Source organism: Nipponia nippon, unplaced genomic scaffold, assembly GCF_047370975.1.
Source record: "Nipponia nippon isolate SJK-2023a ecotype South Korea unplaced genomic scaffold, ASM4737097v1 scaffold_10, whole genome shotgun sequence".
Lineage (NCBI taxonomy): Eukaryota > Metazoa > Chordata > Aves > Pelecaniformes > Threskiornithidae > Nipponia > Nipponia nippon.
In genome coordinates this window covers 31,946,613-31,963,279 of record NW_028262291.1, presented here as the reverse complement: position 1 = coordinate 31,963,279, position 16,667 = coordinate 31,946,613, and the positions used below count along the sequence as shown (strand labels likewise).

The window sequence follows — 16,667 nt, the reverse complement described above, 5'->3', positions numbered from 1 at the left end:
TGCTGTCTAATCTGATACAGAAAAATGGGTAAAAACATGAAATTCTGCTCCAAAGAGAACAGTCATAATCTGCTTTCTACATCCATGATGGAGGACAAGAAATAATGGGCTCCAATTTTAACAAGAGAGATTCATCTTCAACATTAGGATGAAACTTTGTACAGATAGTGTCTCACTAAACATTAGACTAAATTTCCTGGAGTGTCTATGGCATCTCCAGCACTTGAATGTCTTTAAGGACTTGTCGGGAGTAACTTAGGCATAGTTGAGCCTACCCTGAGCAGTGGGACAGACTCAGTGATTTTCAGTCCCCTTCTGTGCTACAAGTGTATAATAAGAAGCAGAAAAAAAAAAAAAAAAAACAAACCAAACCCACTGAATGTTTAGTTAAAATTAACTATACTATTCTGAATATGCATCACTGCAATCAGCTTCTGGGAAATTTAGCCTTCAGTCTCTAAGAATGTAAGCAGGAACAAGCTGAAAATTTCAGACTTTGTAACTTGACAAAATTTGGGCAGAATTTCACAGAACGGCATATCCTTGTCACCAAGGCCCATCTCCCTGATGCATTTTTAACAATAGCCTCAAAACATGGGCATATTCAATTATAAGAATATATTTAACATGGGCAAAAGCCTTTTTTCAACAAATCTCCTTGGAGCAACTTAAACTGTTTTTGCTGAAACGTGAAAAAAAAAAAGATAGAAAATAAGAAGCCAGCCTTGTGCCAGTCCATAAAATGAAGTGTTTCAGCCCAAGCAGCTGAAGAACGGTAGCATTTCCACCATGCCTGCCATAGTCATTTACCTGCAAGTGGATTTGAGGACTCACTGTTTCATTAGCGTTTACAATGCTCTTTGAGATCCTGACATGAAGTGTATTACATATTCTAAAGATTTGTGGAGTTGTTAGTGGTGATGCAGATCTGAAGCAGTTTCTTGGATAATTAGAAAAAAATATAATTACACCCGTGTTTTTTTAAAATAGGCACTATGCATCATTTTGAATTACACATTGTGCAAGTGTGGTGTTCTCACGCTCTAGTTTAACAGAGCAGAACAGTTTGAAACGTGTTTTAATTGAATCGGGCTGTATTGGTCTCTTTATTGTCATAGCTTAGCAGGCTAAGTATTGAAGTAAGGAGTGTGCTTCAAGGAGAGAGCTGCCGGTGGAGTTCTGGCCGGAGAGGTGGAAGATGAGACCAGAACTGAGCCCTGGGATCCATCTCATATTTCACACTGCTGCGATTTGCAAAACTGGCATCTGGATTCCTGGCTTTGTCAGCAAGGGGGATTCACAAAGCTAGGGAAGGCTGACTGCAGCCCAGTGAGGCAAACCTTCTTATGGTCCTCCTGCGCTCAGCAGACAGAAAGAAAGATTCTTTCTGGCACAGCCCTGAGCATCTGAGGTTACACTCCAGCGTTGAATCTCCAGCTGTCTCTACCCACTGTCTCTAGTGAGAGCCTAGAAAAATCAGGTTTCCTAGGCTAATACCTGTTTTTTGAGTCCTTCTGCCTCCCACCTCCCACTCATTTTAGTGAGTGCTGCACAGCTGACCCCCCCTCAGCCAGATCTCCTCCATGTGCACTGCTTTCTCAGCAGCAGACAAGCTGGAACAATCATTGAAAAGTAATCCATTAATAGTCACTTGAATTTGAAAGTGAGTTTTAGGGAATTTTCTTATTCAAATTGTAGAAATGTTCGACTGCTCAGGCTTTACTGCTGTTAATAGGGGAAAAAAAAAAAAAAGAAACAAAATTAAGTAACGGAATATTCACCAAAAGCAAATGTCAAATGTTAAACTCCCCTGCCAAAACCAGAAAATGCACTGTGATGTTTAGCTACATAAATTAGCCAAAGAGGGAGAAGTGGCACCATGTGATTTAGATAAATCATCGGCAACCTGCAAATGTTTTGTAACTATTAGAGAAAAGATATTATATATAAAAATGTGTGTGTATGCTAAGTGAATATATATATAGACACACAAACACAGAGACATGCGTTTCAATACTTGAACTGTGTTGGTGGGTACTACAAATCATCCAAGTACAGAAAAGAAGCATTTTTTATGGTGATGTTTGCAGTTTCTTCCATATGTTAAATGCTTTTTCAAAAGCAGGAGATGATATAGTTTCTTCTGTGACAAATGCATAGTTTAATAAGACATAGCTAAATAGCAGTGAGAAAGTGATATAGCATACAAACAGCATGATCGGGGCTATGAAAGGCACATACGGTATCTTGCTAGTTTTAAGGGTTTTTTTAAACACATTTCATGCCTTCCTCCACACTTCAGGCTCCTCATTCCCACTGTGGAGCAGCTCCCATCACAGCTTATGTAATTAATCATCATAAAACCTATTTCAAACAGAAAAAAAGTCCACAGGAAACTTTTGCAGTATTGCAGAAGAAAATAGTCAAGGATGTCATGATTTATTCAAAGTAAGTATTCCTTGTGCACCTTTTCCAGTCCAGTAGGTACAGACTACTGAAGAAAGCATCAATTCTATGGAAATTCATCCCTTTCTGCCATTTAGGGCAGTGAGCTTTCATAATACTTGGACAATCAGTGTGGCAGAAGTGAAGGCCCCACCTGCTCTGGGAAAACTTTACAAGTTCTGGTCAGGTTGATGGAGTCTGGGCAGAAGGCTGTTCTTGACTAAAGGACAGAAAAGAAGAAACGTTGTTAGATATTAAGGAACTGATCTCGGGGTGAACTGAAAGAAGTGGTGGAGAGATCTTAACAGATTCCTACCTGTTAAAGACAGAAAAACCTAAAATGCCCTCTAAAGACGCACCTTTAGCACAGGAAAGAATGAGACTGCTAATCTCCTCACTCAGACGGTGCTCTGATTTGTTCAGATCTGTGATTTCCAAGGCAGGAGAGAAAAGGATGCCTCTGCTATGCTTGAGCAAAAACCAGATTATTGAGGAAACAGAGTCTTTCCCCTTCTGATTAGCTGTATTGCTCTTGGTCCATTTTGGGACTCTAGATAAGACAGTATGAGGCAAAGCTTCTTACACAAACCTCTGTTTAATGTTTCCAGCAAACAAGGTCCTCTAGACTGTCCCAGGTGTATTTGCAGAGACTGTGAATTTTGCTTTTCCACAGTGTTCTTTATTGATAAAAATGAACAGAGGGACCATTACTAATGTCGTTCTGATATTTTTAGCTTTATACAAAAAATTATTCTCAATACTTTTGGTTTTGTGTTTTCCCTAGATCCAAGGCACACAAGTTCCTCTATGCCTGAAATTCACCACTGTTTTTGTTTTTTTTTTTCCTGATGGTAACAAGACACTGAGAAGTTTGGCAGAAGTCACGCAAAATTTAAGAAGCATTAGAGCCGACACAAATTTCATGTTTGCAAAGACAGCTGAAATCCCTTTGCACAAGGGGAGGAATTCAGTGAAGCTCAACAAGGCCAGCGCACGCTGGCTCTGAACGGTTCCTATTAAGTTGTCTTTGTTCTTTAGCCTGCATGATCCTTGTAGATGTAGAAGCATACATTTGGCTTGCTGCTGTTTAACTCATAGCTCAGAAACTGCCAGTATACCTTACCTGCGATCTTCATCCTGACAAGTTCAATTTCTGCAAAACACGTTAATGTGGATCAAAGGAAACCTCTTGTGGGCCGAGATCCCCACGGGAGAATTCTCCCTGTAGAGAAAGCACTCACACTTGTATAAAGCTGGCAGATGTGGCAGCATTTCCTACACTGGCTTTCCCTCCTTAGAAGGGTGTGCAGGAAGGACTCGGCACAGCAAGGCCTCCTGTACTCGACTCTCCAATGATAAAATTTCCTGAGAGTCTCTGAGATGGAGGTGGAAGGAAGAGCCATCTTTCTGCAGACCTAATGTGTTTTGGGGCTGCGCGGCCGAAATCAACCATTTTTCTAATTGCTCCCTTTTTCTGCTGAATCCATATGGAACATAGCACACGCAATAGAATATTAGGAGTTTTTAAAGTATACTTCCATAAAGACAAGGTAGGAATCACAAAGGGGTGCGATGAAACAGTAGTTGAGAGTACTGGATGTACTGCACAGCAAAAGAGAGAGCAAACGTCACTTGACCTTCCATTTATCGGTCGCAATGACAAGATGCAGAATAACTTTTTCCTTCTGGTAGGTGAAGTAAGGTAAGCAAAATTAACGGCACCCCACACACAACCTGCTCCCGCTGAATGCTAGCATGACTCTGTACTGCTTGTAAACGTCCAAATTTGCTAGTCAATCTAGCCACCAATTCCATACAGTTAATTGCATGTTTACAACACAAAGGATCCTTCTGTAAAAAGGCTGAGGAGTTCAAGACTGCTGCTGCAGCCTGATACTCAAAAATGTACCATGAAATAAGCAAAGGGCTTTGAGCCGGCATTTGAAAAAAAAATCTACAATATGTGCCATAAAGGATGTGCTAAAACCTCCTTTCAACTACAAAGAAACTGTGCCATAACGACTGCCTGAAACAAAACAGGAGAGAAGAATTAATCCACCAGCTAAGGTCTTATTTAGTTTGCTTTAACAAAGTCTGTAAAGCCTATTGCTCTGTTGTTGTAATGATGTAGGCTAAGACACAGGAGATAAGAAAAGCCAAGACACTGAAAGCTGTTGTAAAACTAGGTCACTGTTAAATTAAACATTTTATGAAAAATAGAACCTACCTTGAACAACTCTGAAAATCTCTTTGCTTTTTTCATGCACTCAGCCAGAGAGAGGCACTTACTCCGCTTTACTGCCTTCGTGGGAAAAAACACCGGTTTAGTGATGTCTCGACACCCACCCCCGAGCCAGCAGCTCCATTTTTTCTTGTAATTAACAACTCTTGAATATTTATGAAGTCAGTGCCACGGGGTAATGCTTCGTCATCGGATCAACAACGCTGTTGGTTTGCAAACTGAAAGGAAAGCGCTGGCCCTACCTCGGAGCACCACAACCACCGCAGCCGTACCGGCTTCAGCTTTTCAGAGTTTTTTTTCAAGCACCAGGAGAGGAGGATGCTACTGGCAGAAAGTTAGCCATATCTACTCCTCCTTTTTTCAAACCATCACAGGGGAACATGCTGTGCTGTGACTCTCTTCACCATGTGAAGAAGCTCTTGAAATACCCTGGAGACTCCCACTGCTGAGCTGTGAGTAAGAGTTAGCAGAGGCCCCATGAGCATGTGTAACTCTAGTGTCATAGCCGCCAAATGCAGTGGCTGAAAGTTGTACCTTTCAAAGCCGTAAAATGGCCCCTTTACAGCAATGAGGATAATACAACTTTAGGGGGGTATTACCAGGCGTGAGGGAAGTTTTCTACTGCTGCGGTCTTCAGTAAAAGGTAGGATAACTTTATAAAAGGTGTGGTTTAGTCATTGAAATCAGTCTATGATAAAGCTGACTATTTTCAGTGTAAATATTAGTGAAAATGAAAATCTAGCTTGGCTTCTTTCGGTTTTAATGATTACTGACAGGTGATGTTCTATACCTAGTGTTGACCATGGTGGTTTCCTGGTGGGACAAAAGAATAGTTGTTACTTGAGAGAACCCACTAGACAAAGATTCATTTAATTATAGTATAAAATGTGGAAATAAGACATGAAATATTATCTAAAACTGAAATACCATTTAAACTATTTGTATTTATCATTTGCCTTTCCTTTTATTTGTACTTTTTGGTTACAATTTCTTTTGTCGAGCACAATTAAAAAAAGCACAGTGGTCACTTTTGCTATAATGTTTGCAGTCAGTTTTCTTTCTCAGCATCATGTGCTACCGTAGTACGGCAATACTCGTCCTAGAAACGCTGCCAGGAAACATATTCATCATTTCTTTGAATTGCAACTTTAAGACACAGGTGAAATGTTTTCTACAAATCTTGTATTTTGAAAATGGCATTTCTATAGAACTTGCATTTTAGTCTGAGTTAACCTGATAAATTTAAGCACTTAGACCTGTTGCATACTCCTTTGAGGCAGCTGGGAGAATAGAGACCATGTACTACAGAGGTGTAACAGCTTTTCCTGAATAGAGCTCATATGAGACACTGAAATGTTTCATCCTTGATGTTACATGAAGTCATACCCCAGCACAACTTGATATAACTAGTGGTTTGAAATGCTTCGCTGAGAAAATATCAGGAAAAAAATATCTGTTTCATAGGTAGCCACTCTCGCCTCCCTTTGCCTGAAAACTTTGTGTGGTGAGTAATGTATAACATGCTTAGGTTTATTTGAAGGGAATGACAAGCAGTTTAAATTCCAGCTTGATATACATGGAAATATTCTTAGACAAACTTTATTTAAAAAAAGTATCGAAAAAATATCCTGTGACATTTCAGAAGTGCAATCTCTTGGAATAAAAAATCAGGAAATAAATGCATAGTCTGTGTAGATGAAGGACCTTTTATAAGACGTGAGCACAGGCAAACTGCACAGGCTGGAACCTGGCATTTGCAAGATTAAGGAAGAAGTAGCCAAGAAAGGTAAAGAAAGATGGAGATATAGAACCAGTAGAAATGGAAGTGATGCAGAGTTGCGCCAGAAATATTTTTTTCTTCAGAGGTTATAATTTGAATTATTGCAGCATCTTCATGCACCAGGCATCACCAGAAAGTCAATGTGCTAGGCAGCCCATAACCGTAACATAACAGGACATCCCTGTTACACAAGATGTTTTTTGGTGTCAGTCAGCAGGCTTATCAAACATAAGCCTGATTTTGATAACATCCAGGTAAATCTCTGGGATGTTAGGAAAGGGGGGAATATGGACACTGCACAGGGACTTTTAAGACAGGGTATATAAGTTGGTGAAGTAGCCTTTCCTCTGTGGAGCTGGCAGCTTTGCTGTGAAGAGTTTCAACTTCAAAAATAAGTCCAACATGTGGAAACCAATCCTTGGAAATGCAGAAAATTTTGGCACAGAGACGGGCGCAGACTCCTGCTGTCAAGGGTCTGGGCCAGCGCTTGGAAAGCGCTCTCAGACCAGGGCGAGGTGGGCTTAACTTGCCTTCTGGAGGAAAAGGAAAGGAACAAAAATCTTATCCCATCCAATAGAGAAATTGGTGGAGAATATCCGTAGGAACTATCCAAGCTACTTTGCACATCTAATTAAGGTATGAAAACTCATCCTAGCCAACAGCAATGGCTTTTGCTCATGTGGCAGGTCTCCTTAAAAGAGCTGGGTCTCTCAGTGATTTTATTTAAGCTGTGGTGCCTGTTATGACTGATAATGGTGTGCTGCGTTCTGGGCTCCTTCTGACCTTATCGCTCTCTACAACTACCTGAAAGGAGGCTGTAGCGAGGTGGGGGTCAGTCTCTTCTCCCAAGTAACAAGCAATAGGACAAGAGGAAATGTCCTCAAGCTGCGCCAGGGGAGGTTTAGATTGGATATTAGGAGGAATTTCTTCACCGAAAGGGCAGTCAGGCACTGGAACAGGCTGCCCAGGGAAGTGGTGGAGTCCCCATCCCTGGAGGTATTTAAAAGACGGGTAGATGTGGTGCTTAGGGACACGGTTTAGTGATGGCCTTGGCAGTGCTAGGTTAACGGTTGGACTGGATGATCTTAAAGGTCTTTTCCAACCTAAACGATTCTATGGTTCTATCCTATGACCCCAGGCTTTAGCTAGGAAATCCTGAATGTCCAAAGAGCATGACCCAGAGATAAGGCTTTCGTGGTTACAGATGGAAGAATTTTACCTAACACTTTAGCCATGCGATACAACACATAAATAAGAGCGCAAGACAGATGTAAGGCCTGTCCTCGGCTCCTTGCCTTCCTTCAGAGCTGCCCCAAGTCGCCCGGGAGCAGCCGCGGTGGCGGGATGGGGCGGGGGGGGCTGAAGTTTCCCGCGTCGCCGGCAAAGGGCGGCGGGCTCAGACACGGCGGGAGAGCAGCTCCCCCGCCGCCGGCCGGGGGCGGTGTGCCCGGGCTGCCCGCAGCGGGCGCTGCTGCGGCGGGGCCGGGGCCGGGGCCGGGGCCGGGGCAGGGCCGGGGCCGGGGCCGTCACCGCCCCCGCGGCCCCGCCCGGGCCGCGCCCCCGCCCGCCCGGCGCGGGCTCGGCGAAGGTCGGGCGGCGGCAGCGAGGGGCCGGCCGCGGCGGGGGGCGCGGCGGGCCCGCGGCAGCGTCGCCTTCTCCGCTGTGCGCCGCCGTCCGCGCCGCAGCCTGCGGGGCGCTGAGGAGAGCGAGAGGTTTTTGGAAGAGGCGCGGAGAAGAGCCCCGGGGAAACCGCCGGCCCCGCCCGCAGGCTCACGCCATGGTGCGGGCCCCCCTCCGTCCCTGAGGAGAGGCGAGGCGGGGGGCGGCAGGGGACGGCGGCGGCGCGGTTGCTAAGGTAATGGGAGTGGGCTGCCGGCAGGGCCGGGGCAGGGGCTGCTCTCGTCGCCGCCGTTTTCCTCTTTATCCGCGTTTGTTTGGCGGAGCGGTTGCTGCCCCGCTTTGCCCCTGCAGCGGGGTCCCCGTCCCGCTCCCTCCGCGGAGAGCGGAGCGCCGAGCCCGGCCCGGCGGGAGGGGGTGCCCGGGCGGCCCCGAGGGGGGCGTTCGCCCCGAGCTGGCGGTAGCGGAGAGGTGCGAGGCGGTGCGGGGCTTACCTGTGCGGCCGCAGATGCTGGACGGGCGGGGGGAGCCGTGCCCCTTCCCGGCCGGGCGCACCGCGGCTGCCGCTCGCCCTCCCGCCGGGGCCTCGGGGAAGGGGGCCCGGCCGCGGGTCAGGGCCCGGGGCGCTGCAGGCGCCTCGGCTCCGTCCAGGCGGTGCGGGGGTGCCCTCTCCCCCCGGGGCTCGGAGGGGGTTCAGCGGGCTCGGTGTCCCAGCGGGAGGGGGCTGTGCCCGGGGAGCCGGGGCTCGGTGGGGACGCCGGGCGAGTTGTGGTCTTCTGAAACCGCAGAGCTTTCCGGGGGGAGGCCTCGGAGGACGAGGGGAGCAAGCGCTGGGGTACGGCTCGAAGGGGGAGCTGGTGGCCCGTGGGAAAACTTGGAAACTGTTTCGCTTTGGTGGTGCATGGCAATAACACACTTTCATCCGCCGACAAAGTGCGTTTGCATGAAGACAGATCGGTGTGTGAGAGTAAAGCTGCCAGGCACTCTCCTCCCAGAGCCTTAATCTCCTGTGACACTAAAAGCATCTCCTTAGTCACTAGCTGCGACGGCATAAATAGAGGAATAGGTTGTGGGGCCAGCAAGGAGCTTCAAGTATTTTTTTTTCTGAGGAAGATGCAGATTTTTGTATAGAAAACAGCACGCTGCCGCTTGTACGGTGCAGACATAATAGCTGTCAGGGCTGCCGCTCCAAGGAGCTGACTACGGCTGTGGCTCTGATCTTGTCGTCCCAGTCTGCACCGGTGCCGCTTTCGCTGCCGGACGCAGCCCTCGCTGGGACAGCCTGGGTAAGTCGGGGCTTGCTTCAGCTGACCTGCAAGGGGCTTGCCAGAACGGCATCCCAGCTGTAGCCTGCCCGCTACAGAGCAGCGTGGCGCTTCCCAGCGCTTCCCTGAAATTAAAGATTATGGATATGTGCAATTGCTCTTGATAGTTTTTGATTTGCTGCCTGACAGTGTGTAGGGACCAGAAAGCAGGAAAATCTGTCTTTGATAAATAAAGCCATACTGTAAAACTCACCTTTGTGTTGGCTTGTTACGCTGTATATTGGTGGCTTCCCACCCCAAGGAAAGCTATGTTTCATTTGAGTTGTGTGTTTCTGTGGGAAGTGCTTTGAGAGCTGCAAGTGTGAAAAGCACTTTGTAAAGGTGTGGTGTTATTTGTAATCGCGTGCTGAAGAACATAGTGAAAGAAGTTAAATGTAGTTCAAAGCTTTGGGGATTTAAGGCATTTGATATCATCGTAAATATTCTCCAAGGTCAATTTGGGTTTATTTTGAAGTGGAAGGCTGTGTATATTTGCTGTCATCCATTTCTTTCTTTTTTTTTTTTTTTTTTTTTCTCCTTGAATGCCAGATTTATCCTAGTGTTGCAGATCGGAAGAACTAGCAATTGTTTGCTGTGTAGTTACGATCCGTAATACTTTCTCACCAGCTGACTGGGAACACTTTTGCTGTACTTCCTTGTAAATCTGCTTTAAAAAAGAGATCAGATGTTGAAGAGCAGTTATTGACTTGGGGGCACATGATTACAATCACAAAATAATAGTGTTCGTTGCTTGAATGTGTTAAATGTTGAAGAAACTGTTTAGACTCAGCCAATATTGGCTTTATTTTTAGATGAGCTGTTCCTTTTTCTAATGACCTGACTAATAGAATAATTAATGGCAAACATTCCAATTTCTTTCCCAACTGGCTACAAGTGTGGTGGAGTTTAGATAGCCCTTATTTTTTCCATTTTGAACTGTAGTAGTGATCGGAAGGCGAAATAGTTACTTGCTACACATCTCGTACTGAGGTTTATAGTAATAGATGTTTTAAGATTGCCGTTCACCTACCTGACTGATTTTTCTGGTTTCTTCTCACTGCCTTTCCCTTCCAAGAAACGGCATAACCAGAAGCTGCGTACGGTCATTGTCGACACTGTGTGCCTTAGCTTCTCTCTGATGGTCCCTGTGGTGCAGGTAGCACAGGTATCTGTTTTCATCAATGACACCTGAGGATAAGAGGAAAAGGTGTGTCCTCTTAAAGCAGCAATTACCTCCTTGCTAACCCCTTACAAGGTGTTTCAGTGTCTAGCATGTAACTCTGGTGGAGCCCGCTGGTACGGCAGAGATGAGCAGAGCACTCTTTGTTCATGGGAGTAACTGTGTTGGTTAATGTTTCTGAGGCAGCTGGAGGAAAGCTGAGTCTATGGAGTGGAAATGCTAGGATCTGTCGTCGTCCCTTCGAGCAGCCAAGAAGGGGAGAAAAGGAGAGGGCAGTCCTGTCCCAGCAGACTGCAGCAAACTAGCAGATGGCAGGGAAAGAAAAGAAGCTGCTGTATGGGGAGTAGCAGGAAGACAAAATAGCTGCAGTGTGTCATCCTAACACGGTACGTTAGGATGCTATCTTCGTCTGTGGTGAAACTTCTGAATCTTGCAGTGCTGTGGCTCAGGCTTCCTAATGGAAATACAAGGGTGTTGCAGGGCAATTATTTTTTTGATGTCTTCAGTAACGATATGAGTCTGCAGCTTTTCAAGAACGTGGGCTAACTAACCTGGTGGCTCTAACCAGGGATACTTTTGATACCTCAATCAAACCCTGCGGTTGTAAAGTGGCAGCAGAATGAGGGTGAGCTGCTCTTCCCATGCCCAATGTTACAAGAGTGCAGCTTTGCCCTTATGATGGGTTATTGCGTTGTATGTACTCATCACCTGGAGCTTCAGTCACGTTTCTGCAAACACACATAAGCTTTCTAGAGGGGAGAACAAATAGGTCCACTTCGCTGAGCAGCTCTGGACTGTTTCAGGGTACAAATATTGCATCTAGCTGTTAGAACTGAAATGCTCCTGATTTCCTCAAGGGACTCTTCTCAGCTTCTTCATGATTGTGTTATCATCTGTGTCAATTCATACCACAGTATGATAATTGCAAAGAAAACCTGGGTACAATAAGAATATTACATTGATGACTTAGAAGGGTGTTTCTTCATGTCAGCCATTGAACTGCTGTCACCAATGTGGCATAAGACAGCACTCTGCCCTCTGAAGTATCAAACGAGATGTAAGTGAGATATCATGGCCCTGTGTTGTTACTGAAGGTGTAGTAGTACTTTTGACCCTGAATGCTTGTGGCTCTGTCTGCCTATCAGAGAAAAGCTGAACAGAGCCATCCGGGCCAAGTACATTTTGGACACGTTTAGGTGCCTGTCGGTGGTGATGGACACCACCTTGGGTTTTCAGAAGTATCTGGATGGGTCTGTCACTTGGTTCCTGTGGAGTAACACATCCGACCTCCTCAGGCTACAAAATTTCCTCTTTCCATCTTTGAGCACTTATGTATAGTTGAACATCTGTCTTCATATTCTGAACTAAATTACGATGTTCCTACATCTCCAACTTTTTTTCCCTGCAAATTTCTGCCTCCACTCTTCATCTCTTAACTTTGTGTAGTGACTGTGAAAGCACTGCTTGCATTATGTCCTCAAGGTGGTGGGTTTATGGGGGTTTAGAGGCAGCTAGAATGCACAGTCTCAAGTACTCTGAAAAATTTGGCATACCTTTATACCCTTGCAAAGGTAATAGTAGACATATCATGGAGAACTGTGTTTGATTACAATTTCTCTTTAACGATGTAGTGACTTTTAAAGTTTTTAAAGGATAATATTAATGCTAGTGAATCCACAGTGTTTTCTTAATCTATATAAATTTTACCATGAAAAGACTTTTTCATGATTTCAGTTACTGTTTCCAGCTGGAGTAATAGGGTATTGTGGTGACTGGGGAATGAGCTAATTTCTGCTGTTGTGCTCCGTCTATGAAGAGGAGCTAATTTGTATTTTCCTCATTGGTTGTCAAGCTCTAGAAAGATTGTGGAGTCAAGAGAGACTGCTGCTACCCACTTGTGTTACATCAGATCTCATACTATTTTTTAACATCTCTGTAGCTGGTGGCAAAGAATGTGGAGAGAAAGAGAGGGGTAGATTAAAATTTCAGCGAGCAATAAGGTTCTGACATTTTGATGTCCCAGGAGCTCTGCGTTGTCATGCTGGAAACAGCTATCTGTTCCTAGACTCAGCAGCAGCAGAGTAAGGCACGGGTACTGCACTTCGCCTACGTGGGGGTGATGGGAACCATGAGGCAGTTAGGCAGCAAAGAGGAATTAGTGCTGTATTTTTGCCAAGAACCTTCAATTGCACGTTACAAACATCATCCCAATGGAAAGGGACAATATTTCATCTTTTTCACTGTGCTTATAGAACCTGGCATCAGTGGTGAAAGGTGCACAGGGTAGTTAAAAGCTCCTCAGATTGATTACTACAGACCTATTGTGCCATGGGGACGCGTGTTGAGCAAATGATAACTCACGGTTTGAAAGTCGGGGCTTATATGTTCAATTTATTGCTCTGCCATCCATTATGGGAATGTTGGAAGTCACTTAATTGTCACTTCATTGTGAGTTAGTTTATCATTTTGTAAAAGAATAGTACTTGCCTCAGTCACAGATGAGCAACTAGTTTTAGATTAAGCCTTCTCTAGTGTGACGGCAGTCTGGCATAGACACGTATTAGCTCAATTAAAGGAACTAAAGGAAGCATTACAGTATAGTATAACAGCAGTAGTAGTAAAGTACATTAGTATTTATAATGTACGTAGCATATATTGGTATTTATAGTAGTCCAGTTACGGTACTGTGGAGTTCAGGGTAGATGAACCGCTGCAGTGGGATTTGTAGACTCTGCTGAACCTTGTGGGTGTGTGAGCTTGAGCTAGCTAATTCAGGAGCGGCTTAGATGCTTTTTACATTGCAATTACTGAAGTGATTTGGACGTAATTTGCATCTGAAAAGGCTGTGTGGTGTTGTGATGAACATCAGGGCAGTGAAATCCTAGTATATTGCATCATGTCCTTGAGGTACATGCGATGCAACCAGTTGTGTTCATTTGCACCAGGGGTATTGCATGGTGCCGCCTCTTCAAAAGCACCTGTGCTTTTGGGAGCAAATTTCACATTTTATTTGATTGCAGGGTACTTGCAATTTCCCATCCTCTTGAGAAGGAACAACCAGCAAGAACTCTCAGCACTCTGGGGTGTTTTAAATGAGATTGTGCAGTCGCTGATCAATGCAGGGGGTGGATTGGTTGTTATATCAACTTGCATTAGACTACTTGGAGGGAGCTTTATTTTAGCAAGCTCTGTTTGGAACAGAGAGTTTAGGTCGAGTAATTCAGAATTTGGAATCTAACAGGTACTGGGGCCTATATTTTTTATTTTAATATTTTTATTTTCTTGTCAGCCTATATTGGAGCATCCATTAGTTTGTGCTTCTTCCCATTCAGTTTTTTCTTTGAATCAATTTTCTTCAGTTGTTTTCAACTTACTGGGTACAGTGTAAAATAGAAAATGCAGTCCACCCCCCAAGAGTAACTTACTATAGTTGCAATTAATACTTTCTGTGGTGCATAAAGTGCAAGGCACTTTCAGAGATGGTGTGTTTGATGGAGCAACTTCATGGACAAGACGCTCTTAGCACACCTTGACTGATCCAAGGAAGATGATTTTTCAAAGAAGGGTTTGTCTTGGAGAAGGGATTAGAAGTCTGCCCTCAAGCTCTGTAGTATCAGTGCAGTTACTCATTTTCCACAGGGAATGATTCTGGCCAGTAAGTTGGCATTGTTGCAAAACAACAAAATACAGCTTCAGCTCTCTCCTTTGCAACTGCTCCTTGCAGACTGATAGCACTTTACAAATACTGCAGTAGTTAGGGGTCACCAATTCAGATGAAGTTCAAAGTTGGTCTATTATCTATCTCTTTGCATTTCTAAATTCATATAGCACTGGCACTTGTTTCAGTTAAATATTCAGCATATATTTGCTGTTACATTCTCTGTAGCTATCCTTGGTAACAGCTTGTTGGCTCAGAGCCTTTCCAAGAGCTCTTGCACTCACAGCAGTGTTTTTTTATTGGAAGGTAGATTGATTACAGGTGGATACTGCATTTTGTTCTGAATTCTTTGGAAGAAGGATGGATGTATTGGAGGCAGTTTCTTCCTGCGTATAACATCATTCTGGTCCATTAAAAGTAAATTAGGTATGCAAGTGCCCATTTTAACAATTGATTTCATAAAGGAAAAAATTTGCCTTCTTCATAAGCAACTTATGTGTCAATATTCACTACCACCCATCCCTATTCCAATTTTCCTTTTGGCTGTCTTGCTCACCTTGTTTATGTATCTGTCAAATAAGAGATTGAAAACACAGAAAGTGGGAAAGATCTTCTTTTAAGTCAGCAATGCTTCCGGCACACCTTGGGTGGACAGAGCAGAAAACAGGTAGTGCGTATTTCTCTATTTTAAAAAACAAAAAACAAAAAACAAAAAAACAAGAGAAGAATGCCTCTAATTAGGCATCAGGAAACTCAGGACCTAGTCAGTGTCAGATGCCAAGAAAGTTACTTTATCTTGGCTTCCACCCCAAGGTTTCCTGGATGTAACATCCAGTTGCAGACAGTACTTTCAGCATTCTAAAATATCTACAAATATCTGCAGATTTAGAAATATATGGAATCAAAATGGGGTGTGGCTCCCTAAGGAAAGTAATCATCTTCCACGGTTTATCAAGAAGCAGCCTGTTCATCTGCCAGGTGACTGAGACAGGTCACCTGTGGCTAACATGACCGGAGCACCTGGAATTGTCTGCCCTTAGTGTCATCTGTTATACAGTTACGTGACGGAGTGAGTACTACCACATGTGTCACAGATGGAGAGAAAACTGCTCAAGACCACAGACAGGGCCCTTTTTTGGAGGTGGTACAAGGCCTTGGTGATCCCTGGTTAGCAATGTTCTGCTTAGACCGCCACACTGTGAATATTTACTTGTTGTATTAAAGGCCATACATAATTGGGAACAGCAAGTGATAGGAGCAGAGTACATGCAGAAACCAGCTGCTCGCATTAGATTACACAGTGGGCTGAGTTTAAGCTTGTAGACTGTGTCTATCTGCAGGAAGCCAAGTGGCTTGGATTGCCTCATGTCTGAGAGCTAGTTTTGTCTAAGAGATGGCTGTGTCCACAGTGCATATCCTTGGCCAGAGGGGTGTCCTCTGGCCACCAGATGGTATCTCTGTGGCCTAAAGATACAATGATCATTATGTGTGTTTTTTCCAAGTACAATGTTTAAAAAATGTGAGATCCATCCCACCAGAAGGATGAGGTTGTGCATCACATGACCTGGGACATGGTGGGAGGCCGTGTGGGGGTTGCAGAACCTATTGGGAGACTGCTGGAGGAATGGATAAGAAGCAGGGAGCCAAACCCTATGTAAGGTCATCCATGCCGACTCTTGGGAGCAAGTGGTGATGGGCGACAACAGTGTTCCCAGACCTATGTCCACATACTGGTTTGGAGCTCTACAAAAGAGAACCTGGGAGCAAGCTAAGCAGTGCTGGTGATTAGGAGCCTGGAGCTTGCTCCCTGCCCTAGTACGGTGTGAAAATGTGGACATACCTGTAGGATGTTTTGAGGCAAGTTTTTCACAGGAAGCACTTAGATATATGTATGGAAGGAGACTGCACCTTTAGGAAATGTCTGTAAGACTACTAGAAATTGGAAATCCCAGTCTTCATCAGGATCCCAGTTTCCTTAAAGAGAAGAAAAAGAGAGTGTCCCAGAATTGGGGCCTTTCTGCCTGCTCTGGCAGGGTGAGGCAAAAGAGTCTCTGCTGTTTCCACGCCTAGGTGAGCACCTGTCTTTCATCCTGCTGGTGGCAGAGCGAGAGAAGCGTTGAGCTCCAGTACTTCAGCACAGGGCTCCCTGTGAGCTGGTACCTCAGAAGGAGAAGGAAAGGGGTCCTTTAGAATCCATGAATTCTCCCAATATAAACAAAACTGCTTTCTCATAGACAAAGAGGAATTAGTTTGGCAAAAATTCGAACATTAAGTGCAGTTTCTGGAAGTGTTTATACTTTGTTCCTTAAAAAAGGCAACAGACTGAATATTGTTGATAGTACTGCAGTATTCAGCGCTTGCAAGGAGGGGCAGAAGGTCTGGGATGATCTTCCACTGGGAAAGTATTTTCAGAGTAACCTCAGTTACAATTTGATGTCCAA

The 16,667-nt window shown here is 44.6% G+C and overlaps 1 protein-coding gene across 6 annotated transcripts in view; it reads left to right on the top strand.

Annotated features, from left to right (window-relative positions):
- Positions 1–4,934: 4,934 nt before the first annotated feature.
- Positions 4,935–16,667, top strand: part of RGS6 (regulator of G protein signaling 6) — a 288,240-nt gene continuing 276,507 nt past the window's right edge. For 3 of the 6 annotated variants that reach the window (XM_087746412.1, XM_087746408.1, XM_087746418.1), the window contains exon 1: positions 8,055–8,322. The gene's annotated coding sequence lies outside the window, so the exon portion shown is untranslated. Of the gene's footprint in view, positions 5,140–5,164; positions 5,331–8,054; positions 8,323–9,258; positions 9,371–16,667 lie in introns of those variants that run through there. The other 3 variants (XM_087746410.1, XM_087746409.1, XM_087746411.1) reach the window with 3 other exon arrangements.